Source organism: Coenobita brevimanus, chromosome 70 (assembly GCF_032717465.1).
Source record: "Coenobita brevimanus isolate Jiangsu-jjx chromosome 70, ASM3271746v2, whole genome shotgun sequence".
Classification (NCBI taxonomy): Eukaryota; Metazoa; Arthropoda; class Malacostraca; order Decapoda; family Coenobitidae; genus Coenobita; species Coenobita brevimanus.
This window is the reverse complement of record NC_137023.1, coordinates 52628494-52654774: the sequence shown is the minus strand read 5'-3', so window position 1 is coordinate 52654774 and position 26281 is coordinate 52628494. Positions and strand designations below refer to the sequence as shown.

Below are 26281 nucleotides of genomic sequence, written 5' to 3'. Positions count from 1 at the left end.
TGGTCACATTTGGCTTCATCATATTGTCTGTGAATCGAATCACCCACAAAATTTTGACTGGTTTCCACTGTGCTGCCCTGGCAGGCTTAATTTTGACTGGTTTCCACTGTGCTGCCCTGGCAGGCTCAGTTTACATAGGAAACGTACACGGTGTGTGTATCCAATATGGAGAAGTCCAGAGCACTTTATGATGTTAAAAATGTCTCGAAAGCAACCTTCACTATTCTTGAGCTTCGCACTCGAAATGACGGGCTTTGCACCCAGTGTTACTGGCTTTGCACCCGATGTTTGTGTAATAATGATTAATTAACACATTGTGACGTCATTTCTCGCCATAACGCGCCTATAATGTATGTGGATTGTGGAGTATGGGGAATAAGTAATATGACGAAGTAGTCTCAGAGTGATTCACGATTCATTGGTTACATGATGAAATGTTATGACTTAAAACGCTATTAACAAAGTAGTAGTCGGTTCTTCTATCTCTGATCAGTTATAATACTCCAGCAAAATATTTCTCCGTACTGGAAATGCTGCATATAAAGCTTAAAGGTAACACTGCTTGAGGATTTCGGTAATTTTTGGAACAACAAATTACGATTGATACTAAAATTTGTACTCAGCGCTGAAGAGGGAGGGTATTGACTGGTATACCCGAAAAAAGTTATTATATGGACTACTATTTTTGACATTCATTCCTGATACTCTTGGACGTTTTTAAGGTGGGAAACACTTTTGTGTTTCTGCTTAACTAAAAAACACTTTAACCTGGCAAGTTCGGAAAGTTTCACCTAAGCTGAATAAAATAATCTGAAGATACTAATAATAAAAAAGTAAATACTTAGTCTGGGCAAAGGGGTTAAGAGCACTTTGTTTGCGTCATGTACAGGGGCGATTTCAGCATTTACCTACAGTCAAGAGGGTCATATCAATAACGATGTAACTGAAAAACATGCATTCCTCCTCCCATGTGCTTTTTTGTTTGTTTAATTGTTTATTGTGCTTTATACAGTGTCGGCTATCTGTTTTAACTAGGAGCAAAGGTATCTGCATCTTTCCCTTTGACGGTCAGGATCAAATAACTGGACATCTCTATTACAGGGAGTCTGGACTGTTTGGACTCTCCTTTGGATCCATTATATATATATATATATATATATATATATATATATATATATATATATATATATATATATATATATATATATATATATATATGAATAATAGTATCTCTAAAAACTCTGAGTAATGCGGAAACTTGTCGATAAAGAAGATACCGGTAATGTTCTTATTACAAAATAATATATCGCAGTAGCCGTAAATGGTGCAGTCCAAATGATATGAAATGGTACCAGAATAAAAGAGACAAACGTAATCTGAAATGGTATTAAAGGAAAGGGAAGGAGCTAAACTCAATCAGACGTACTGGTCCTTTCCTGGAACATTACTGGAAAACTATCTTAACAGTAATGCTGTCCGGAATTAATCACTTCATAAGATTAACACTTCGATGTTGTTATACCTACTCTGCTGAATAAAATCGCCTGGAGTTTTCTAGAATAGAATACCAGAGTTGTCTTCTCGATTAAAAGGATATTCATTACAGAATTAACAAGAAGTGGTGCCAATGCACAGCAAACCCGTCCTCGGCAGTCATTTTAGTGTTGAGGTATAAGCACAACAGGATATCTAGTCAAAGATGTCACATATCAAATTTGGAGTGAATCGGGTGAAAACACGATTTAATGCCCATCTGGGGGAGGTGGTGGCTCAATCGGTAGAGAGGTGGCCTGCAGTCTTACCGGGCCCAGGTTCAAATCCCTGCTGGGGCAGGGAACAGTTTAAGGATTTGAATTTCATGAAAATCACACTTTACTGCTCTACCAGAAGACCTGCGGACATGTAAAAATACCCCCGCTAATACCAATACACCACTCCTGTATGAGACAGCCGTAGCATGTATTCAGTATGGGCGGTGGGTGTTAGCGCCGAAGTGGTGACATGTAGAGAGGTGTATGTATGTAGGAGGACTACTGGACCCCGAGAGCAGGCTGTGAAGCCTGTGCCCAGAGTCAGACACAAGAAAAAAAAAAAAAAATTTAGGCCAGAAACACCTGACACTGACCCCCCCTACTGCAAACTGGGGGGTGACCCCCCTGATGTAATGGGCATGTTATAGGATGCAGATCTGAAAGATGCACCTTTAGGTTTTGGTTTCATGGGTATTTGACGTATTTGAAAGTAGTTTTGGTGAAAAATCGATTTTTACCTGTCCCCAATTTTTTAACGTTTTTGGGGCCGACAGCCTGGGCCTTGACCCAGTTTGAACCCAGATTATATCAGCCCATCATACCTGTAATTTTAATCAAAATCGCACCAGTAGTTTTCGCGTAAAGTTGCTAACAGACAGACAGACAGACAAATCGAGTGAAAACACCCTTCCCCAAGCCTCTCGGCGGGGACAGGTAACAATCTGAATCTCTTATATTTAGTTCAAGATGAAGAAAATCTCTTGATGTTAACTGGTATAGAATACTAGAGTTGTTACGATCACGAAAAGGATACAATGTAACCTGGAATTATTTTATGTACTAATAACTTTTATATGGAGTTTGTATATATAAAACGGTACCGGTATATCAAACAAAAGACCACACTACGCTTGCGGGTCATTCTAAGATCACCTGCCACTCTATCAGACTACTGTTCTCTGTTACTCACTTGTCTAAGAGGATATTAAGCAGCAACATAGCACATCTGTACAGAGTCGATATCTTTCACCTTACCTGAGCGAGATTTTCGTCCCTTTTATCATATTTGACATGTCTCATCGGTAGAAAAAGAACACTACAGCTCTGCATCCCTATCCTGACTGATTAGCATCACATTTGAGTGTGAATTTGATGTCACATGTTAATTTGATGTCATATGGCAGTATTCATGATATACAGATGTTAATTTTGGATCAGGTAAAAGTGAAAATAGCAAAACAATCCGGAGGAGTATTTTTACACCTCGCATTCGCAGAGACAAATGTCAGGAACGCAGATTGAATCATTAATATAATTGACACCTGTTCATTATTCACTACAGCTATGTCGAAGGCTGTTACTGATTTGAAAAAAATGGTAAGTTTTTGACCGCGTCCCATAACTTACGGCGGGTAAATATTTGACACACTTCGGTATATCGATCTTCACACCAAGCTGATATGCATTGGTGGTTATTTCTGAAACTGAACTTCCAGCTGCATTACGACTCTGAGTATGGATGCAGACGTTTTGCAGACAAACTCTTACCTACGTTAATTTTTTTCCGTTAAGTGGATACTAGCATACATAATGTTCATTGATTCCTTGTTATGGATGGCAGACTGTATTTGTAATTCGTTTCATGGATTCATGTAAGTTGTTGACCGTTGTATGGTGATGTGGCAAGTGAAATTTATGTTAAAATCATAAGAGTTGCCGCCATCACAGACCAAAATGATGTCGTGCATGTGGTTCTCTCCATCAGTTCAGATGTGCAAGTCGATGTCCTGTACGACGACATTCTCTCTCTCTCTCTCTCTCTGTAATGTAAAATAAGAGGGGCTGATAACCAACAAAAAGTCGTTCTGTCTAGAGAAAATTAAATAAAAGAGATCCCAAATAGAGATTCATTAATTCCAAGACGTCCCGACACATTGCGTTTAAAAGGTGTTTGATTGTGGATCGAAGTCAGAGGGAAAGACAGACTGAGGATGAGTCCCAGGACTGACCAGTTGAATACGTGATTGACTGAGAGTACTGGTTATCTCTTGCAGTGAATTACCTCACTCAAGTATTACAGTGGGGATTTTAGGACCCTCAGATATTGAAAAGAAAGTACAGTATTTATTCATATAAACTTCGTTATACGACAGAAAATTCTGCTTAGAGAGGTTGTCTGTTGTCAGAAATGACGAGTGTTCGATCCCCTGCTGGGGTAAAGGACAGTTTGATAGACTGTGTTGTGTGATGAGCTGTGTTGTGTAAAGAAACATGTGGTGGGGACTTTTTCTCTAGAAAGAAATTCAACGTAATACATCAGTTGACCAGGATATACGAATGACTGGACAAAACCCAGGCAGCTCGATTAGCCTGTCTTACATGGATGTGGTTGGGGGAGCACCACATGTAGCAGTGACTGTACCACTCGTAAAGCCGTATTTTCACCGAATGAGGAGGATTCCTAGTATCTTCTCTTTAACCATTTATCTTCCATCAGCATATCGTTCATTTGTATGTTATTTGAAGTAAAGCCTTTAGTTACACACATACAGTACATAAGAACACAATATATTACCGAACCAGATATAGGGTCTAAGGAGGAGGTGCAAGAAAGCTCCTTACACGACAGTATTATGGGCTCGGACCGTAGTTTTTATAACCAAGGTTCTCTCCGTCTGTGTTAAGATGGAATGAAATGAGTCAGCCATATCTGACCTATGCTGATGTCACACCGGAACTTTAACGGACTTAAACCTATTAAATGCTTGATCTCCCTTGATTGAACATTTTCGTCTGGTGTTTACCCAAATAAAATAACTAAATTATGTAGCAGTAGAGAAAGGACTACTCAGATTAGTTTTTTATGCATCATCCAGCTAGGATTTCTCACCGTTGATCGAATTCTTCTGGTGTTGCTCCAAATAAAGACTAAAATGCACCACAGTTACACTTACAAGCATTTCTCACCCTTCATACAGTCTCTACCAGACAGCCTAAGCCACTTGGTAGAGATACACTGGCTGTATCGTCCCCAATTCGGTTGGGATAGGCCGGTCCTGCAGTGGATACTCAAACGGCTGCTGCTGCTGCTGATTATATATATATATATATATATATATATATATATTTATATATATATATATATATATATATATATATATATATATATATCCCATTGGAGCCCAGTGTCTGGAATATTGGACAGAACTGGATTCTTCAAGTCTTTACAAAGTAGGGAACCCCCGGGTAGGGACCGATGAGCCGATAGGCGAAGGGCGGTACGCTTAGTACCCACCCCAGTGCCATGCCTCGCCCAGCACCCCTGGGATCCAATGGGATATATATATATATATATATATATATATATATATATATATATATATATATATATATATATATATATATATCTATACTGGAATATGTTATGAATGTTTTGAGAGTAAGCGATAGGATATTGGTAGTGAAAATTCTATTGGGTAGAAAGGTAGCTGTGATTATATCGGCATATGCACCACAGGCAGGATTGGATGAAGCAGAGAAAGATAGATATTGGGATGATTTAATACGTGTAGTGGGTGTTATGCGGGATGATGAGATAGTGATTTTGGGAGGGGACTTAAATGGACATGTAGGTGAAGCAGCACAAGGTTATGAATGAGTGCATGGGGGATGTGCGTATGGTCTAAGCCACTGTGAAGAATAGACGAAAGGGGGTGCAAGGAACAGCATGGTGAAATGAAGAGGTGAGAAAAGCTGTGACGCAAAAGAATAATGCATATTGTAAGTGGATGGGAAGCAAAGGAATGGAGGAAGTTGAGAGATGGAAAAGAGAGTTACATGTAAAAAGGAAGAGAGAGGTGAAAATATCAGTAAGAGGGAGTAAGAGGAAAGTCGATGAGGAGTTTGGAAGTATGTAAGAAAATGTTCTGGAAAGAGGGAGAGAGAGTTAGACAGGTTGATGAAGTTAGTCGCGGAGTGAAAGATAATAATGGTAGATTGCTAGTGGAGAAGGAAGAAAAGGGGATCAGATGGAGGAACACTTTAAAGAATTGTTAAACACAGAGAATGAAAGTAATGTGAGTATATGTGGCTGGGGAATGGCTGGGATGAGGGAGGTGAGAAGGGAGGAAGAGATTAGTAGGATGGAAGTAGTGGATGCAATTTAGAAAGTCAAAATAGGGAAAGCCCCAGGATTTGATGAAGTTTGTGGTGAAATGGTGAAGAATGGGGGAGAAAGAGTAGTACGAGTAGAATGGATATGGAAGATGTACAGATTGGCCTGGGAGAAAGGTAAAGCCCTGGAGGACTGAAAGTCATGTATAATTATTCCCCTGTATAAAGAAAAGGGAAAAATGAAGTGTTTGGTAATCACAGGGGCATTTGTCTTCTGAGTGTCATAGGAAAAGTATATGGATGGATACTTATTGACAGAGTAAGGGAAATAACGGAGAAATTTGTTGGAGAAGAACAGGGAAGTTTTAGGAAGGGAAGAATGATTAGTTGGAGAAGAACAGGGAAATTTTAGGAAGGGAAGAGTTGTGTAGATCAGATATTCATCCTTAGGTTTTTAGTGGAAAAGTTTCTAGAGAAGGGAAAGAAGTTGTATGCGGCTTCATGGATTTAGAGAAAGCATATGACAGGGTGGATAGACAAGGAATGTGAAAAATATTAAGAACTGATGATGCAAATGGGAAGTTGCTGAATGCCGAGAAGTGTGTTTATGGGGATGTTAAGGCTGCTGTGTGTGTGGATTGTGAAATGAGTGAAATTCTCTGCCTGAATATTCGTTTGAAAAAGGGATGTGCCATGTCTCGATGGCTGTTCAGTCTGTATATGGGTGGGTTTATAAAAGAAATACAAGGAAAGACAGTGGATTTTGGAGCGGCCCTAATGAGAGGGGGCAGCGTTTGGAAACTTCTTGTACAGTACTGTTGTTCGCAGTTGATACTGTGTTGTTAATTGAAGACGAAGGGGATCTTCAAGGCTAGGTGAATGAGTTTGGGAAAGTGTGTAAGAAACGGAATCTAAAGGTGACAGTAGGGAAGAGTAAAGCTGTGGTCTTCGAGGGAGTTCTAGGACAACTGCTCCCTGGACAATTGTCCCCTGGACAACTACCCCCGGACAACTGCCCCCTGGACAATCCTCCCCTTAGGAAAACAGCCCCTAGGACAATTGCCTCCGCTAAATGTCACCCGATTCACTGTACAAATGGACGTTAGTGTCTAACCTAACTTAACCTAACCTAACCTGTAGCGGGAGGCAATTTTCCGGGGGTGCAGTTGTCCTACGGGTGCGATTATCCAGGGGGCCGTTGTCCGGGGTCAGTTGTTCGGGGGGCACTTGTCCAGGGAGCAGTTGTCCTGATACCCTCCGAGAGTAATGAAGTCACTGAATGTACAGTGAAGTTGGATGGTGAGGAAATGGAAGATGTGAGTGCATTTAAATACTTGGGTAGTGTGATGCGTAAGGATGGAAGTTTGGAGGGTGAAGTGCCTGAAAGGGTACAAGAAGGAAGAAAGGTTGCTGGTTCTGTGAAAGCAGGTTTATGAAACAAGGAAGTAAGCATGGAAGTAAAACAGTCGCTGCATGGTACTATTGTGATACTAACTCTAACATATGGAAGTGAAGCTTGGACCTTGTCGGAAGGACACAAGTCAATAGTGTGAGCAATGGAAATTAGTTATCTGAGAGGAGCATATGGAGTTACATAATGAGACAGACTAACAAATGAGGAAGTGAAGGAGCTCTTTGGTGTTGATGTGGATGTGACAGAAAGCTTTAGGAGAAATACACTGAGGTGGTTTGGCCAAGTGTAGAGGATGGAGGGCGAGAGACAAACGAGGAGAGTGTATGTCGGTAGTGTGGAAGGGGGGAGAGAGAGGGGGGAGGGCGAGGATGAGGTGGAGGGATGGAGTGGAGAGGTATATGGGAGAGGGAGGTTTTAGCTGGGAGCAGGGCAATGAAATGGAGTTGGACAGGGCGACATGGAGACGATTTGTTTTTGGCCACCCCTTACGGGATTAAGGTGTCTGATAATAGATATTTAGATATTTTATTTTTATTATTATAAGGGTATTATTATTATTATTATCTATTATTATTATTATTATTATTATTATTACCGGTATTATTATTATTATTATTATTATTATTATCATTATTATCATCATTATTATTGTTACATCATCCAGTCTTTTTTTTGTCCTATCAGGGGCGTAAGGATCCGCAGTAGGGCTACTGAATCCTAACATTTCAGACGAAGAGTGACCAGCCTCTCCTGCCCATGGATGGCTTAATGTGAGCAGTAGGCAGCAAACACCCCTAGGATTTAAATTATTACGGTTTCCATCCAATTGAAGAACCTTGGACCCATTAAACCACCTGGCATCAGTTCGCTATATAGTTACCACCAAACGTAGTAATTGGTTTCCTGGATTATAGGATACCATTTGGCTTATCATTTAATGTTGAGCCACCTAAAGGCAGCATTCCATCGTGTGGGTGGATGGTTGGCGCCTCAACATGCCACTGTAATAGTACTGATAAGACTCTGTGGCCAATCTTTCATCCATTTTGAAGTTTGGTCCGAATTAGGGACTTGTGGAAGATCAGTCAATGGTGATTTAACGAAAATCAAAATCCTAAACTCCTCCTACCCCAACCGAGGTTCCAAGTCTCCAGTACCTTCACTTAAAAAATAAGAAAAAAGAAAAAAGAAAAAAAAGGAAAAAAGGCAACTGAATGGTGTATGCTGAACAATTCATTCAGCTGGAAAACGTCCTTTAGTTAGTTTACTCTTGGCACCTCTTCTTCTCCTTTCGGCTCTCTCCTTAGGGGTCGCCACAGCGGATCACCCGTCTTCATCTTACTCTGTCTTCTGCATCTTCTTCTCTTACACCTACCACCCGCATGTCCTCCTTCACTACATCCATAAACCTTCTCTTTGGCCTTCCTCTCTTTCTCCTGCCTGGTAACTCCATTTCCCGCATCCTCCTCCCAACATACTTCTCATCCCTCCTCCGCACATGTCCAAACCATCTCAGTCTCGCCTCTCTAGCTTTGTCCCCAAACTGACTTACGTGCTCTGTCCCTCTAATATGTTCGTTTCTAATTTTGTCCAACCTCGCCACTCCTAGTGAAAAACGCAACTTCTTCAATTCTCCTACCTCCAACTGTGCCTCCTGTCTTTTTGTCAGTGGTACTGTCTCCATTCCGTACGACATGGCTGGCCTCACTACAGTCTTATAAACTTTCCCTTTCATTTCTGCAGGGACCCTTCTGTTACAGGTCACTCCTGTCACCTTTCTCCACCCACTCCATCCCGCCTGCACTCTCTCTTTTACCTCTCTACCACACTCTCCGTTACTTTGTACGGTTGACCCCAAGTATTTGAATTCATCTACCTTTGCCACCTCTACATCTTGCAGCCTCACGGTCCCCCTGTCATCTCTCTCATTTACACACATGTACTGAGTCTTGCTTCTGCTTACTTTCATTCCCCTTCTCTCCAGTGCATACTCTTGAAATAAAAAAAATCTCTGACAAATTGAATGAAGTAACCTGAAATTTGTAAGAAAAAAAAAAAAAAAGCAAGTTCAGTGCTTCAGCTATCTGGCATGGACTTAGGTGTTCTGTATGTGCACTATGGCATCATTTTTAAAAGTAGTAGATGTACGTTTTGAGGACTTTTTTTTTGTTTTTTGTTTTTTTTAGGTAAGTCAATTATTTTCATTATTGCATATTCAGAAGATTTCATTTAGCTCAGGAATGACCTTGAAATTTGCTTGCTGTTTGGTTGCTTTTTTCACTTTATTATTGTTATCATTGTTTGACCATGTGGAGAGGATGGAGAGCGAGAGACTAACGAGGAGTATGTGAGTGAGGTGGAAGTGGGAGAGGGAAGGAGAAGCCGAGGATGGGATGGAGGGACGGAGTGGAGAGGTATATGAGAGAGGGGAGATATGAGTTGGGGGAAGGGCAGTGAAATGGCGGGGGACAGGGAGACATGGAGGCGATTTGTTTGTGGCCACCCCCTACGGGATTGAGGCGTCTGGAAGTAGATAGATAGATAAATAGACTGTTACTTTCAGATGATTATTTTTAACCTACGGTAAGATGAATTTGTTGTTAATAAACATATAGCATACTTAATATTTCACTGTTGCTTCCCCTGCATGATTTTGTTCAACTCTTGAGAGGCCGTTCACCGAACATGTAATGCAATATCCAATATTTGCTTTAATTTAATTACTGACACCTTTAAACAAGTTTATTCACCAAAGGAAAAGCCGCCGTACAAAAAGGCAAACGCAGAACCCATTCAGAAACACATCTTTACCACTTTTTATTTATTTATTTTTTTTCTGGAAAGGGCAACCTTTTAAAGAGTTTCTGGCTCTGGTTCTGTTTTTTTTTTTTCTTTTTTTCTTTGATAAGTGAGGCCAACCACAGTAGATGCTTACAGTACTACAGACTGGTTAACTTCATCTGACTAACCGGCCCCTCCCACAACTACCAGATTGTGTCGTGGCTGCATGGAATTCTATGAGCCTTACTTGTGAGGCAGGAATATGCCTCTTTGTCATTGTACTTTTAAAATTATCCTCCCATCCGAACGCACTTGGCCATCTACTAAGCTGGAAGAGTTTACGGATCTTTGTCAGGGGAGAACAGACTTAATATAGTAAACTACAACACACACAGGTCGAACGTGAACTTAACCTGTGACCTTGACCGTTGACTAGTTGTTTTGCAAAATTGAATCCTTTAAACCTTTGCTTACCCCGAATCATTCCACCAAATTTGGTCTGATTCGTTTGGTCTGAATCGATAAAAACTAACCTTGCCGTATGACCTTGACCTTTGACCTATTGTTTAAAAATAATAGGTAAATCTTTAGCTGACCTTCAATCCTTCCACCGAGTTTGGTCCAAATCAAACTAACTTGTCTTATTATGTTCACACAAATACACTCGGATTGACCTGTGACCTTGCCTGTGGCCTTCATCTTTAACTGACTGTTCTCAAAATAAACTCTTCGTTCTTGCTGTGCTCTTAATTCTTTCATCAACCTTTGTCCAAATCAAATCAAAACATACACTGATTTTACCATATGACCTTGACCTTTGACTTTGTGCTACCAAAGACAGTAAGTCTTCCCCTGGTCTGATCCTCAACCCCATCAAGTTTAGCTGAAACAAAGTTATAACTGTTAGAGGAACTACTCCACAGGTCGGTCTCTTACTGACATACTAATAACTCTTCACATAACTTAATGCCTGACAGAATCTAAAATTGTTTAATAATGTGGACCAAAGAGGCTGCCTGATATTCTTGGCGACTGGGGGTTGACGTGTGACCTTCTAAACTTTCCCTACCGTGAACTGACCTGTCCTACCCTGTCCTGCCATAGCGTGTCCTGCAATTTACAATGCCATCCGCTAAACTTCTGCATCGCAACGGGGTGCCTGATATTTCTTCTGAAGCTTCGGTAATTATACCTAATCGTCTGTTAATTACCTGTCCTCATAATCAAGGTGCCGTGGTCATCCTTAACACAGATCCCCCATTCCCCCTCGACCTAAAACTTGGTTTCATATTTACAAACATTCTTGACCTTGAGTTATTTACAGTTTATGCCTGCTTTTTTCTTTATACCCATGTCTATAGTTATACAGTTACCACACACTTCACACACTAACTCAAATGACTATTAAAACTGACACTTAAAAAACAAGACACTTCACGATAACGGTTAACTGCTCTAGAGACTTGATTATCAGGGAAATTTGACCGACGTCCTTGGTAAGTATGGACCGTGACCCTCAGCCTTATATATCAAGCTGTGAAGGTGGCAGGAGTTAGGAAGGGAGTGGGTGACTTGGTGGGCAGGTGTTATTTTTCATCCATTTAGACGTCGTGGAATTATGACCCTAATTACTTGCGTATTATTCAGTATCTTCTTCCCAATTAATCCTCAGCCTTTAATTATGTGATGAACTACCTCATATTGTACCCTAAACATGTAATAATGAGTGCCTTAACGGGATTAATTATGATAATCTAAATGTATGTAAGAGTAACTTTTATTTTTCATTTTAAAACTGAAATTCATGTTTTGGCTTTTTATTCACCGTTTATGTCTTGCTGTTCCTTCTCGCTACCATATGTTTCAAATGTTCTATATCCATTTCGAGCTGTGAGGATTCAAAGGTTCGGGGAAATGCTTCAGGACGTGTAAGAGTTTGATTCCTTGCATAGAATTAATACCTTCACGTTTATGGCTTTTTTGTACGGTATCTGTTCTCGCTGTTACTAATCTTACATGACTTTTTTTGGGTCATTCAAAGCTTACATTAACTCCCTTACTACTAATGTGCTTCCTTTAGCTGAATGTCTGTGGCTTGGTAGTAGCATGAGTAAACAAAAAACAGACACCCTCTTCCTGAAAGGGTTAAACACATTGCCTAACAATGCTGTAGGCACATACTTTCATACAAGTATGCTTTTAATTTGCATGAGAGAAGGCATTAGAGCTCGAACACACTCACAATTTTGTCAGTCAGTTCTATCCTGCAAACTGGATCTCACACGCTGGCTCAAGTGTGTGGATACTCAGTGTCAGAGTGTGAAGTTGATATGAGTTTGTGCGAAGGGTCGTGATGTGCACCTTCTTGAGTAACCTCGTACGATTGTATTCCATTTTCTCTGTCGTACTTTCACCTGTAACATTTTAGGCATAAAGACTGAGTTCCTCATCAGTGGGTGGAGATGTATGCCTTTATGTCAGACTAAAACTATGGTAACACGCCCACCTACAGTGAGTCTCATATCTAGATTGTGCCGACCGCATAGCACAGTTGGATTATGAGCTAATCCTATAATTATGTATGAACTCCTCATCTTCTGTTAAAAGAGCATCTAACATCTGATGTTGATTAATTTTATTTCTAAAAATGAAGCTCCTGAGACAGTGGTGAGTCTCAAAGGTGGTAATAGCTTATGGTAACCATATAATTCAGTGTACAAAATATGCGTGTACTAGAGAGAGAGGTGGTTGACACGCTGAGTACTAGATGCATACTGAATACCAAAGGCTTATTTCCCTAAGAATAACGTTGGCATCTGCACGTACTTTGATATCAGTACTGCGCTTCCAGAAAAAAAAAAAATATTCGAAAGATACAGTATTCACTAAAGTCAGTGCAGCACAGTTAGTACTCTGATATTCACTTAATAATTTGACTGTAGTGTTGTGTCAGACTGTGAGTACGAGTGATGCACAAAACATCATCACACGACTGATCAGATTTACTCGTTACAGTCGTTGGTAGGGTAATCACAGGAAACTTTGGTGCTGATGGCACTGGTAATGGGCTTTGTAGTGGCAGTCAAGACGAGCAAACAAATTACCTTTGTACCGAAATACCTCTGGAACTTGAAGATGAGGTCGTGTGGAAATCGAGAATTGTTAATATATTTCAGTTATATATTTTTGTTTTAAACTTTCATGTAAACTCACATTTGCTATGTCTCATCCAATGTACTATATATGCAGCATGAGAGTTTGTCCTCTAGGTTTTGCCCATGTCCGTTTTTTTATAATGCTCGCTAAACTTCTTTCAGGTGTGCTGTGATTGAAGCCTGCTTGTTGTCTACCTCCATAGGCATTACGGAGGATCGTATCTGAAAATAGGGAAGGGAACCATGATCACGCGGGCAGGACAAACAGTGATGGACGTGTGTGTGGGCCGCCTCGTCATTTGGGGTCCCCTTCACGTTCGCACCATAACTTACACGTTCACCCATATTTGTCTGGGCCCGTTGATGCTGTCCCTGTTTCTCTCCCTCCCCTCTCTTTCAGCTCTTGGCCATGAGTCAGAACCACATTTACCTCTGACCACAGTACACTTGTAAGCCACAATGTTGCTCACCTTACCAATGAGTTACTGTTTTTTAATCGGTTACCCGCTTGGTGTTAGCATGGTCATTTAACTCAACCTAATAAACAAGCATGGTAAAGTTACTGAGTAAAATGTACAAGTATAAAAGGCGGTTATCAAAGCAAATGCTGAAGTCAGTTATAAAATAATGAAAAAAAAGAGTCGAGAAAATTTTTATATACTTTAGAAAATTTAATGCACATTAATATACTGTCTACAAAAATTTTCAATTTTTACAGAGATTACAAGTTTATAAAACGTATGAGGTAGCCTCTTACTCCATTATTCAATGGTTTTTCCGTTTTCATCGTGTTTTGTTTCATTCATTAGTTATTGTAATTATTTTGGACCTTTGCCTATTTACCCTCATGTCTTGTTTTGCCTACTCCCTTGGCAAAGCTTAGTCCAGGCTGAGAAGTCGTGCTTGCTCCTTGCTAGAGGAAAGTCGCAGGACTCTCAGCTAGGGACGGATATAGAGGGTGAACAGAAACTATAGCTCGCGGGTGTACCATGGCTTCGTTACTAAAATACTAGGCCACTTTATCATATATATATATATATATATATATATATATATATATATATATATATATATATATATATATATATATATATATATATATATATATATATATACAGTAATCACTTGGCTGCTAATGTCACACTTAAATATTTTATTCAAGTTACCGACAGACATGTTTATTCAAGAAAAACATTTCCTTACCGTTACAGGGCTAAAACCTATAATAATCAGTGTCAAAAATATAATATTCTGAAAGTCCAGCATTGCTCTCATCACTCATTGTAGTGACAGTGATTAACCCTCTGATAGACGGGACAACTCAAGTATTATAGTCCAGCTAACGCCGGAGTATTTTATTCAGCTGAGTGAGTCATTAGGAGCCAAAATGTCCATAATGTTAACCGTCCTATGCTGGGAGAAAAATTGTAATGTATTCCAGCCAGTGACGTATGATTTTTATTAAGCTAAGATGGAATCATAGTAACCAGTGAGTGATATGTAGGCCTCCTCATGATAAGCGTAGTACAGACGGCAACAAAAGTTGTTTCACCTTCTTTGTTTGTTTCTCCATGAAATGTGAAAATCTGTGTGGTGAACCCGCAGCAACTGACACTGATGATTTTATTTGACTATAGTGTCATCAGTGTCGTCTGCTTCGGAATCACCAGGCTAGTTTTCAATGTCCGTAGAGAGAGAGAGGCAGGAGAGACGACAGTACTTTTGATGCCGACTGTACATCGGAATAGATGGACATAAACTGCGGAGCGATACTCAAGGTTTCGCGTTGCCTGATATGAGCGACTGGTGTTATCCTGATCAGTTAAAACTTAAATGACTGAAATTTCTCTGCTGGTGACAATACTAATCTAGTCTGCAGATAATATATGGGCAGTTCATGCTGACTGACGACACTTGCAATTAGCAGATCAAGTGTCTCTATGTTAATGCTTGATTTTTGTCCCAATAAAAGAAATGTGATGTGCTTCGAATATTCATTTTTATTGTGCAGCACATGTCGAAGAGTGATGTTCCCCGTAGCTGTGGTACTTTGTGATGATGACACAGGATATCATAATAACTAAGAGCAGCAGTTGGTCCAGTAATGAGATCAACTGTAATTAAAACAGTGATAATCCTGGATACATCAGCAGGCGTGGGAGGGAATTACAGTAGTTTAACTCCACACTTACAATTATTATGCTACAATATACGGTATGATTATAAATGTTAGTACATGACGCTGTCTGGGGATTTATTTTAGATCATACTGCTGTGTGTGTGTGTGTGTGTGTGTGTGTGTGTGTGTGTGTGTGTGTGTGTGTGTGTGTGTGTGTGTGTGTGTGTGTGTGTGTGTGTGTGTGTGTGTGTGTGTGTGTGTGTGTGTGTGTGTGTGTGTGTGTGTGTGTGTGTGTGTGTGTGTGTGTGTGTGTGTGTGTGTGTGTGTGTGTGTGTGTGTGTGTGTGTGTGTGTGTGTGTGTGTGTGTGTTTGTGTGTGTGTGTGTGTGTGTGTGTGTGTGTGTGTGTGTGTGTGTGTGTGTGTGTGTGTGTGTGTGTGTGTGTGTGTGTGTGTGTGTGTGTGTGTGTGTGTGTGTGTGAGAGAGAGAGAGAGAGAGAACCAAACATGCATCACTCATTCTTTAATGTCCACTATACATGAATCTTTCAGAAGCCTCCAACATTGTTCCTAGAGCCCGACCCGTGACAAAAATGAGATTCAATTTCTAGTTTCGTCAGAGGGATAAGTGGTATGAAGAGTATGTCTGTTGTAAGAGTCATTGGCTGAATTATGATTTGGTTATTGGAAGCAAAGTCGTGATAAATAATTCGAACTGTGGTAACGTTTAGTGATGCAGGTATCCTGAATTGCTCACTGAATTGTGGTGAGTAGGCTAGCATGGCAAAGAAATATGGTGTGGTGACTGAAACTGACTAGAAGAGAGTTTGTGCTTGAGGTGGAAGAGATGATAGCGTGGGGGAGGCCTAGGATAATACGGGGGGATGGGGTGGAGAGATATTAAAGTGAGGGTGAGGTCTTATTTGTGGCCACTCCCTCCGGATTTAAGGTATCTGGTTACCTCCGCCACGGAGGTTATGTTTTACCCCGCGTTTGTTTGTTTGTCTGTTAGCAGTCTTACTCAAAGAAATATGAACCGATTTTGATGAAATCTTGTGAAAGGGTAGCCTATCGGCCAAGGAAGAAATTTTTAAATTTTGGGGTGGAGCCGGATTCGGATCCGGAGTATCCCGCACAATATCTCCGAAACTTCTCAATGAATTTCATTGACATTTTTTGGAAAGGTGGGCCTTGGACCAAGAAAGAATTGATTTAATTTTGGGGAGGATCCGGATCCGGATTCTATATCCATGGATATGGATCCAGATCCTTTTCAGTGACAATGACACTAGCGGAGGTGTGCGCTGTCCGAACCCTTTCTACTTATAGAGCAAGATAAGTAGATAAAATGATTACCATTTTCACTAACGTCACGCTTTATTTATCTTATTCTTATAATCAGGTAATTTGATAAAGCTTATAATGGTTTTCGAGACAGAGAATATAGATATATATATGTAATGTATGTACTGTTGATGGAGGAGAGTGGAATCTGAAGCAGCTGCTGTTTGCAGATGATACTGCACTGGTGACTGATTCAGAGGAGAGATTGAGACAGTCGGTAGAGGAATTTGGAAGGGTGTGTGAAAGGAGGAAATTGAAAGTAAATGAGAATAAGAGTAAAGTGATGAAGTGTACGAGGTTGATAGATGGTAGGGGGATGAATATAGTTTTGAATGGTGAGTTGCTTGAGGAGGTAGATTGTTTTAAATATCTAGGGTCACATGTTGCTGTGGATGGAAGAATAGATGCAGAAGTGAAGTTTAGAATAAATGAAGTAGGAAAGGTGCTGGGAGGAATGAAAAAAGTGTTTAAATGTCGTTCGCTTAGAATGGATGTAAAGAGAAGGCTGTATGAGGGTGTTGTGGTACCGACTGCGTTATATGGGGCTGAAACATGGAATATGGGTGTAGCAGAGAGGAAAAGTTTGAATGTAATGGAGATGAGATGTCTGAGGAGTATGTGTGGAGTGACGCGTATGGATCGAGTGCAGAAATGATGAAGTGCGAAGGAGAACTGGAGTTGTTCGGGAGATGGCTGGTAGAGTTGAGCAGAGGGTGTTGCAATGGTTTGGGCATATGGAGAGAATGGATAATGAGCGATTGGTGAAAAAGATAACTAGATCTGATGTGAGAGGTGTAAGACTGAGAGGAAGACCACGAATAGGATGGATGGACAGTGTGAAGAGAGCGCTGGATGCGAGAGGGATGTCTGTTGAGCAAGGAAGAGTGGCTGTGCGTGACAGAAATAAATGGAGAGAAATTGTGAATGAATAAGTGATGACGCAGCCCTGGGGGGGATATTCTCCCGCATTTGGTCTGATCAGCTAGTCAGGTCAGGTGCGGGTAAGGGGATGGGTCTGTTATGATGTGGCAGGGGTAAACCAGTTCTGCTGTCGGGCCCTGCTGTGGATGTCACTGCTTGCATTGCGCAGTTGACCCTTGTGCGGTGTGATGCGGTGAGGATCTGTCCGTTCTCCCCTTTGGGGCTAAGATGCGAATGAATGTGTTTGAATGGATGAGTAAATGGAGAGTGAGTCGTCCTGTCTCGGCTACCTCCCTTTCCTTGGGGGAAGCAGCCTAGGTATATAGATAGATAGATGTACTGTAGGTTATACACACGAATTACAGTATATATATATATATATATATATATATATATATATATATATATATATATAGCCAAGTGGGTCTTCTAATGAGAACACAATCATCCGATAATACTACGAATGAGAAAAAAATATCACCCTACTGAAATGTTTAACGTGGCCAGTGAACTGATGTGGCTTTGGGAATGACCTGGCGAGATGTGATGTGGTGACGAAGTTTATGTCGTGAAAGCATTGTTGTGGTGTGTTGAGTGATCTGATATGGTATGATGGTATATTGAGTTAACTGGAGTAGTTAGTGACCTGATGAGATGTGGTGTGCGTATTGAGTTGTGATGAGTGAAATAATAGGGTATGATGAATGAACTGGTGCTGTCCGATGAATGAACTGAAGAAATGTGATGAATGAACCGATATCGTGAGATGAATGAATTATTGATGAGTGGTGAATGAACTGATGAGGTATGGTGAGAAAATTGATGTGGTGTGGTTAGCAAAATTTTGTAGTGTGTTGAGTGAACTGGTGCAGTGAGGTCAGCGATCTGGCTTGGAAAATTTTTATATGCTGACAAAGGTAGCGTGGTGAGCTAGTTGATGAAGCAGGTGAGAGAAATGACCTGGCTAAAGAGAAGTGTTGTAACTGAGCTGGTATGGTGAGTGATCAGATATTGTGCAGGGAGTGAAGTGGCTTAACAAATGATTATGATGCTGTAAGTGAGTTTATGTGTGAGCGAATTGATGTGATATAGCCTACATACATGCATACATACATATATAGGTAGACAGGTAGGTAAAACACTCACAGAGAGAGAGAGAGAGAGAGAGAGAGAGAGAGAGAGAGAGAGAGAGAGAGAGAGAGAGAGAGAGAGAGAGAGAGAGAGAGAGAGAGAAATAACTTAAGTTTGTCCCCCACCAAAAATATCCACCAAACTTGTGCCGGCATGCAAATCGCCAGAAGAAGCTGTAGAGAAAACATCACAAGTTTCTGCACCACCGAATGTGAAATGAACGAGCAAACTGTTTTTATACTCCTTTATTTATTTATTTATTTTATTTTTTACTCCCTTAGGGTCGTATGGCTCACTCCTAGTTGTACCGAAATATTCTTGCCTTCACCGGAATATACGACTAGAGTTATGCCGACCATGCACAGGGAGCCAATATATGATGTTCTTCTTCCACTCCGCCTAGTGATTTCTCGGGTGTCGTGGAGGCAGCTCAGTCAGCGTTATCAAATTTTATCCTGCAGCAGTTAACTCATTTCTTACTCCCTCTACTCCACCCTCACCCACACCAACAGATTCAGCCGTCCAATCAACACTCAAGGTTTTATCATGCGAGTTTCAAGTGGAGTGCTATGTATGTGCCGCCCTTCACACACACACACACACACACACACACACACACACACACACACACACACACACACACACACACACACACACACACACACACACACACACACACACACACACACACACACACACACACACACACACACGCACACACACACACACACACACACACACACACACACACACACACACACACACACACACACACACACACACACACACACACACACACACACACACACACACACACACACACACACACACACACACACACACACACACACACACACACACACACACACACACACACACACACACACACACACACACACACACACACACACACACACACACACACACACACACACACACACACACACACACACACACACACACACACACACACACACACACACACACTGAATAGATAGATATGGTAGATATAGGTAGGTAGGTGGAGAGAGAGAGTGAGAGAGAGAAACAAAAAAAGACTGATTCCACCCTGTTAAGAAGTGCTATATTGCATGAGCTCTCCTACCCACTCGTGCAAGATGTACTCCATGCATGGGCAAATAGAGATGCTGTGCGTTGTCGTCTATTGAGTGGGGCAAAAAGAATGTACTGAGTCTGTTTACAACACCTTACCTCTGTGAAGCAATATTATTCAAGATAGATAATGTGATCACAGGAGAAAGAGACGCCAGATAGATTAGATGTTGAAGGACTGGGCTGGGTATCGTTAAGGGTGAGGAGGTAGTCATGAGAAAAACTGTGCCAAGTTAAGACATGGAGGAAGTGATTTTTTGAACATTAAAAGTCACTACATATTTTTCTCTTTAGACTGAACCTTTTTGACTTCCTTGATTCATTTCTTTGTATGTTCTTACTTTTCATGAATTTAACACATTTTCTTTGCACGTTCTCTTTATTTCTTAACACCTCTGATTACCTCGATATAGCAAAGTCGTTTGTTGTAACCTGTTTAAGTCCACTAGAAACTGAAAGGAATACCGTAATCAAGTCAGTTTTTCGTCTTTTGATTGAGGGTACTTCCTTCAGCTGAAAAAGTCAAATGTTAGCATGAATTTAATAACGAAAAAGTTAGTTTATACTCGTAGAAGATAAAGTGTTAAAAATGCCCGCTGTTTATTTTTCACAGGCTGTTACCTTGGTTTGGCACTTTTCTCCCGAGAATGATTTTAAAAGGTCAATGGCTGGAATTTCGTCACTTCCAGAGTAACATGAATAAGTTAAATTGAAGACTAATTAATTTTCATGACTGAATTCAGTTGGCTTATTAAAGGTAATAAGCACTGGGAAAGAGAGAGTACTGGTCAGTCTTATCAAATTAAGTGGGTGTGTATAATAGAATAAAAAATAGATTTGCCCACAGGAAGGATATATTAATAACCTCTAAAGCCAAGGAGCGATATTTCTATTAATCATTACTACCTTCAGATTGTTTCATTTAGTTCAGGAGAGAGTTTTCCAGCTAAAGGGGTTCAGCATAGCCTTTATAAACCCATTCATTATTATATCGTTCTTACTCTAACGTGGCCTAAAATTACCGTCTTTCCAACTTGAATACTGAGCTGTAGCAAGAGACTTAGGCTAGAATATGGTGCTAGTCATGAGGAAGTTTTATGAAAAAGATACAGAACAGTAGCACAGTCGTAGTCTGCGTCTAAGCTACTTGATATATGCTGAAAATAAGAAAAAAATCTAGGCCAAGTTACGGGGACATGGCTATAGTGAATCGTCGATGGTTGAATAAAATTGTCTGGTAGTGGACTGATTAAAACGAATAAGTCGGCGGAATCATGCGGTTAAAATAATGACTGGTACCTAACTTATAGTAACAAGATTCCACAAACCACAAGTTATACACAGTTATACCGTACTGATTGGACATTGTTTACCATTTCACGCACTTCCCCTAAGCGGACCATATATATATAAAAGCATTAGGTTATGACATTTCTACCACCATGCTAATTCCACTAAGGCAGTCACGCAACCGCTTCATGTCCTATATTGGGATGATACCTTCTCAGTCGCCCACTCACTCATTACAGCTCCCCTTCTTCAAGGATATCAGCCCTGTTTTTAAAGCTGAGTGGGCGAAGGTGTAAACAAGCCCATAATTTTAATGGCTATTTATAGAACACCTGTAATCGTTAGCTGTGATCCGCCTACATCCCATATTATGGACTGTAGGCAATAACGATACAGAAAGGTCTGATATATTCCAACTTTACATGCTTAAGAAATTATCGTCAGAATGTTGGGCGCTAGTTCAAACCTTCACGCTGTTTGTTTTAATAATGCAGCCATATCATGTTCTACTTTTCTTTAGTTCCTCTTTCACGACAGGGGATTTTATTTTTAGATGAATAAAATCGCCTGGTAGAAGCAAAGATATAATAAATACTAAGGTACTAAGATCAACAAAATGCATGGATTAATGAAGATTGTTTTCTGTCTCTCCACGACAACAGGTCTCGTCTCTCCCAAGCTGAATAAAGTCGTCTAGCAGTACGAAGACTTAAATATAAAAAGTTACAGGGCTCAAGGGGGTAATATTTATCAGAGCAAATAGTTTTAATATGCAGCCGACTGTTTCATAACTGCACACACACACACACACACACACACACACACACACACACACACACACACACACACACACACACACACACACACACACACACACACACACACACACACACACACACACACACACACACACACACACACACACACACACACACACACACACACACACACACACACACACACACACACACACACACACACACACACACACACACACACACACACACACACACACACACACACACACACACACACACACACACACACACACACACACACACACACACACACACACACACACACACACACACACACACACACACACACACACACACACACACACACACACACACACACACACACACACACACACACACACACACACACACACACACACACACACACACACACACACACACACACACACACACACACACACACACACACACACACACACACACACACACACACACACACACACACACACACACACACACACACACACACACACACACACACACACACACACACACACACACACACACACACACACACACACACACACACACACACACACACACACACACACACACACACACACACACACACACACACACACACACACACACACACACACACACACACACACACACACACACACACACACACACACACACACACACACACACACACACACACACACACACACACACACACACACACACACACACACACACACACACACACACACACTCTTACTTTTGGTCTACTCATTCCCGGCGCATTCTCTTGTTCGCTTTGTTTGTGTAATCGAGCGCCTGGCCATTCTTACTCTCTTCTCAGTAATCGATAGTTTCGCCCACTTTTATCATCTGTTTATCCCCTTCAAGCGTATGACGTAGTTTGTATTCTATTTTCGCTGCTACCAAACAATATCATTCAGCTTAGTTGTGACTTTTTCAATGGAGGTCATATATATAGCCTTGACTAACCCCTTCACTGCCAGAGGGTTTTCCTAAGGTGAATAGTTTGGTCTTGTGGCAGAAAGTTTTACAGCTTCAAACAGATGACGTAAACTATTTTTTCTTGGTAGTACCGGACAATTGTATTTAGGTAATGGTTGATTTTTCGAACGGGAGTGATTATACAGCCTTCAATAACCCTTTGCTGTTAGGCCTTCTCCTAAATTTAATACTGTGTTAGTTGTACGATTAAACTTTAAAAATGTGTTACCGATTTTAATGGATTTCTGTCAAAGACTAGACAAAATATTGAAGCGCAGCTCTGTGAATAAGAGGGATACAGAGGTGGGTTTCACATCCTTTCGTTTGGCTTCATTTAAAATTAATGAGACTGCTTACCTTGGCTGAATAACACCATTTGGCTGTAACAAGAATATCATATAAATTGGCGTACTAAAACTCAACCTCGTGAATGGACTGAGAAAAGAGATGAGGTACATGTTTGTTTCGTTAACCCACTATGAAGATGGGCATATACTGTGTGTGTGTGTGTGTGTGTGTGTGTGTGTGTGTGTGTGTGTGTGTGTGTAGTAGTAGTAGTAGTAGTAGTAGTAGTAGAAGTAGCAGCAGCAGTTGCAGTAGTAGTAATAGTAGTAGTAGAAGTAGCAGCAGCAGTTGCAGTAGTAGTAATAGTAGTAGTAGTAGTAGTAGAAGTAGCAGCAGCAGTTTCAGTAGTAGCAGTAGCAGTAGTAGTAGTAGTAGTAGTAGTAGTTGTTGTTGTTGTTGTTGTTGTTGTTGTTGTAGTTGTTTGCAACGCCTCTGAAAAGCGATGCCAGTATCCTCTCCCTTCACATCAAAATCTTGTCTGTATTTTATTCAACAATATTTCCTTTTAGGTAAAAATGCTATTCAGTTTCTTTACAATCTTGGCGTCTTTTGTTCGTTAGGCTATTCTTGCACTCTTCAGATGTCTATTCAACTTTTTTTTTTAAACTCTGTATGAATTTTATATATTTTTTTACTGGACGAGTTACCTATAGCCATTAGTATATTTCATCACTGCTCCGACGCTTTCTTAAAATGAAGGAAATTGTCACATAACAGATAGGTAAAATAATAAAGGCATCATCGTTGTGAACATGTTAAAGTATAAATCACTTACCTAGTTTTTCCTGGCAGGTTTGTTTTATTCCGTGCATATTTTATTGTGTTCCCATCCAACTCATTAGTATACTCATAATGGTTCAGTTTTAACATATTCACACGCATCAACGCCACCATCATCCACACTTCAGAACTAGCAGATTATGTCAGCAGGATCCAGAAATAGGAAAAGAAACACAAATTTAGGAGAATATTGCTCAGGAAATTGGATCATTCATTCACTGACTCTTTATTCATAATAACTTTCCTCTTTTCACTTAGCCATTTTCTACAAAGGCCGGCCAGGCAGTAACAAGTGTGACGGAAAGTATGTCCACGTACTGTGAATGTATTTATTGTGGGATCTTGACACCAAAAATATACACTATCATTATCCCATTACAAGGTTTGTCAGGTTATTCTTTCTTTTAGTGCTGTATACTGGTGTAATTTCTTGCATTTGAACAATTAACAACTCATTGAAAATATGATCCTTTAACGAGCAATTTCTTTGTCTCACTCCTTTCACTTCTGTTTTGATCATACTACCGCCTCAAAACGCCCTGTTAACGAAATAGAAATGTCTAGTAGTAGTAGTAGTAACGTCATGAAAGTTGAAGCAATTGCTATGAAAGAGCTAATGACGATTGTTCTTGCACACTTTGGACTTAGAAGTAATTACTAAATTGAATGAAATAGTCTGATGGTAGCAAGAATTAATGTAAGCTGTCAATCCCATGATGCTCCATTGGATGTGTAGGGACGGGGCTAGGCTATTCCACTCTGCAACATTTAAGGTACGTGAAGGGCTTATTTCCCTCGTGGCATTGCATGATCTAAAAAAAAAAAGTTAGCTCTTGGAAGTTTGAAACATCGATTATCTCTCACTGGAGCGCCTAAAACCCTGCAACACCATACGTTAGAAGACATTCTGTCACGAATAATGAGAATGAGGGCATCACGTAGAATCGATGGCAGTATGTTTGTCTCTCGATGTGCTTTTGCCCCGGGTTTAAATTAGAAATCCAGTCATGGTGGACAATAAAGTGGGTTATGGCTGTTAAGCCACAAAATATCTTTTGCATACTTTCATATGTCCTCATCTTGTTAATTTATACCGATGACTTGTATTTTACAGACTTAAACACCCCAACATAAGCACTGTTACATTTCGATTTTCACATGCATCACTCTCACTAGACACCCCGTCCCCATTCATACTACACCAGCACCACTCCCTTACCAGTAAAGTAACTACTACAGTGGACTTCATGGACTGTTACAGGTACAATAGTAACAGAAAGTTAAAAAAAAAAAAAATCTTCGTCATAGTGAAGGATACAAATTTTTTAATAACCGCTCTTTGTGTTCGTTTATTAGCAGCATTGTGGTTAGAAAGTGCCAGCTGGGATGACGGCCACGTGGCCTCAATTTATACACTGACCCGACACTCCCAGAGGTGACCGGAAGTTTTTCAGTCGAGTAATGTTACCAACCATGCAGATTGGATTTCTGCCTTTAATTGCTTTGAACTACGATAGCCTTGTTTAGGGACTCTACATTTCAAACCCCTCATTACGGTGACGTCTTTATATGTTTATTCTCCAGCTAGATTATTATTATTATTATTATTATTATTATTTTGATAATTATTTTTTATTATTTTTATATATTTTATTTTATTTGTTTTAAGAAGCCCCCCTAGTAAACGAGGATTAATTTATTCTATGTCTAATCCCTCCATTCGGAAATGTTCCTCAAGCTGAAAAAACCGACTGCAGATATTTAAAAAAATAATAAAATCATCGCAGCGAAAGTGTTAAAGGTGGTAGTATGAGACTGGCTGCTACCTTTAAATTTTTTGCACTCAGTTTTACCTATTTGTTCACTCGTAGTCTCCTCGTGCCAGTGAGGGACAGATGCCTTGGCTCCCGTAACTCCTGGCTCCCCGGCTGCTGCTGCTGCTGCTGCTATGGGTTTCATAAAATCTCTAGCCGTCTGATATTTCCAGTGCAGGAGTCGGCGAGGCACAACCGGCCAGTTCCCAGCTTTACTGTCCACCCGCCCCTCCTACCAACAAACTTTTTTTTTTTTTTTTTTTTTGGAGAGGGGGGGTTGTTACGTCATTCTTTTTTTTTTCTCTTGCTTTATTTTTACTGTGAGTTAATAAGAGTGATTTAATTTTCCTCCAAACAGTTTTGTGAATGCTGTTAATTAATGTATTTCTATTTGTCCCCCCAAATTAGTGATGGTCAGTTTCCAAAGTA

At 40.4% G+C, this 26281-nt stretch overlaps 1 protein-coding gene across 1 annotated transcript in view; it reads left to right on the top strand.

Annotated features, from left to right (window-relative positions):
- LOC145406446 (lachesin-like) overlaps nucleotides 1-26281 on the top strand; it is a 334573-nt gene that overhangs the window by 853 nt on the left and 307439 nt on the right. The gene's annotated exons all lie outside the window — the stretch shown is intronic.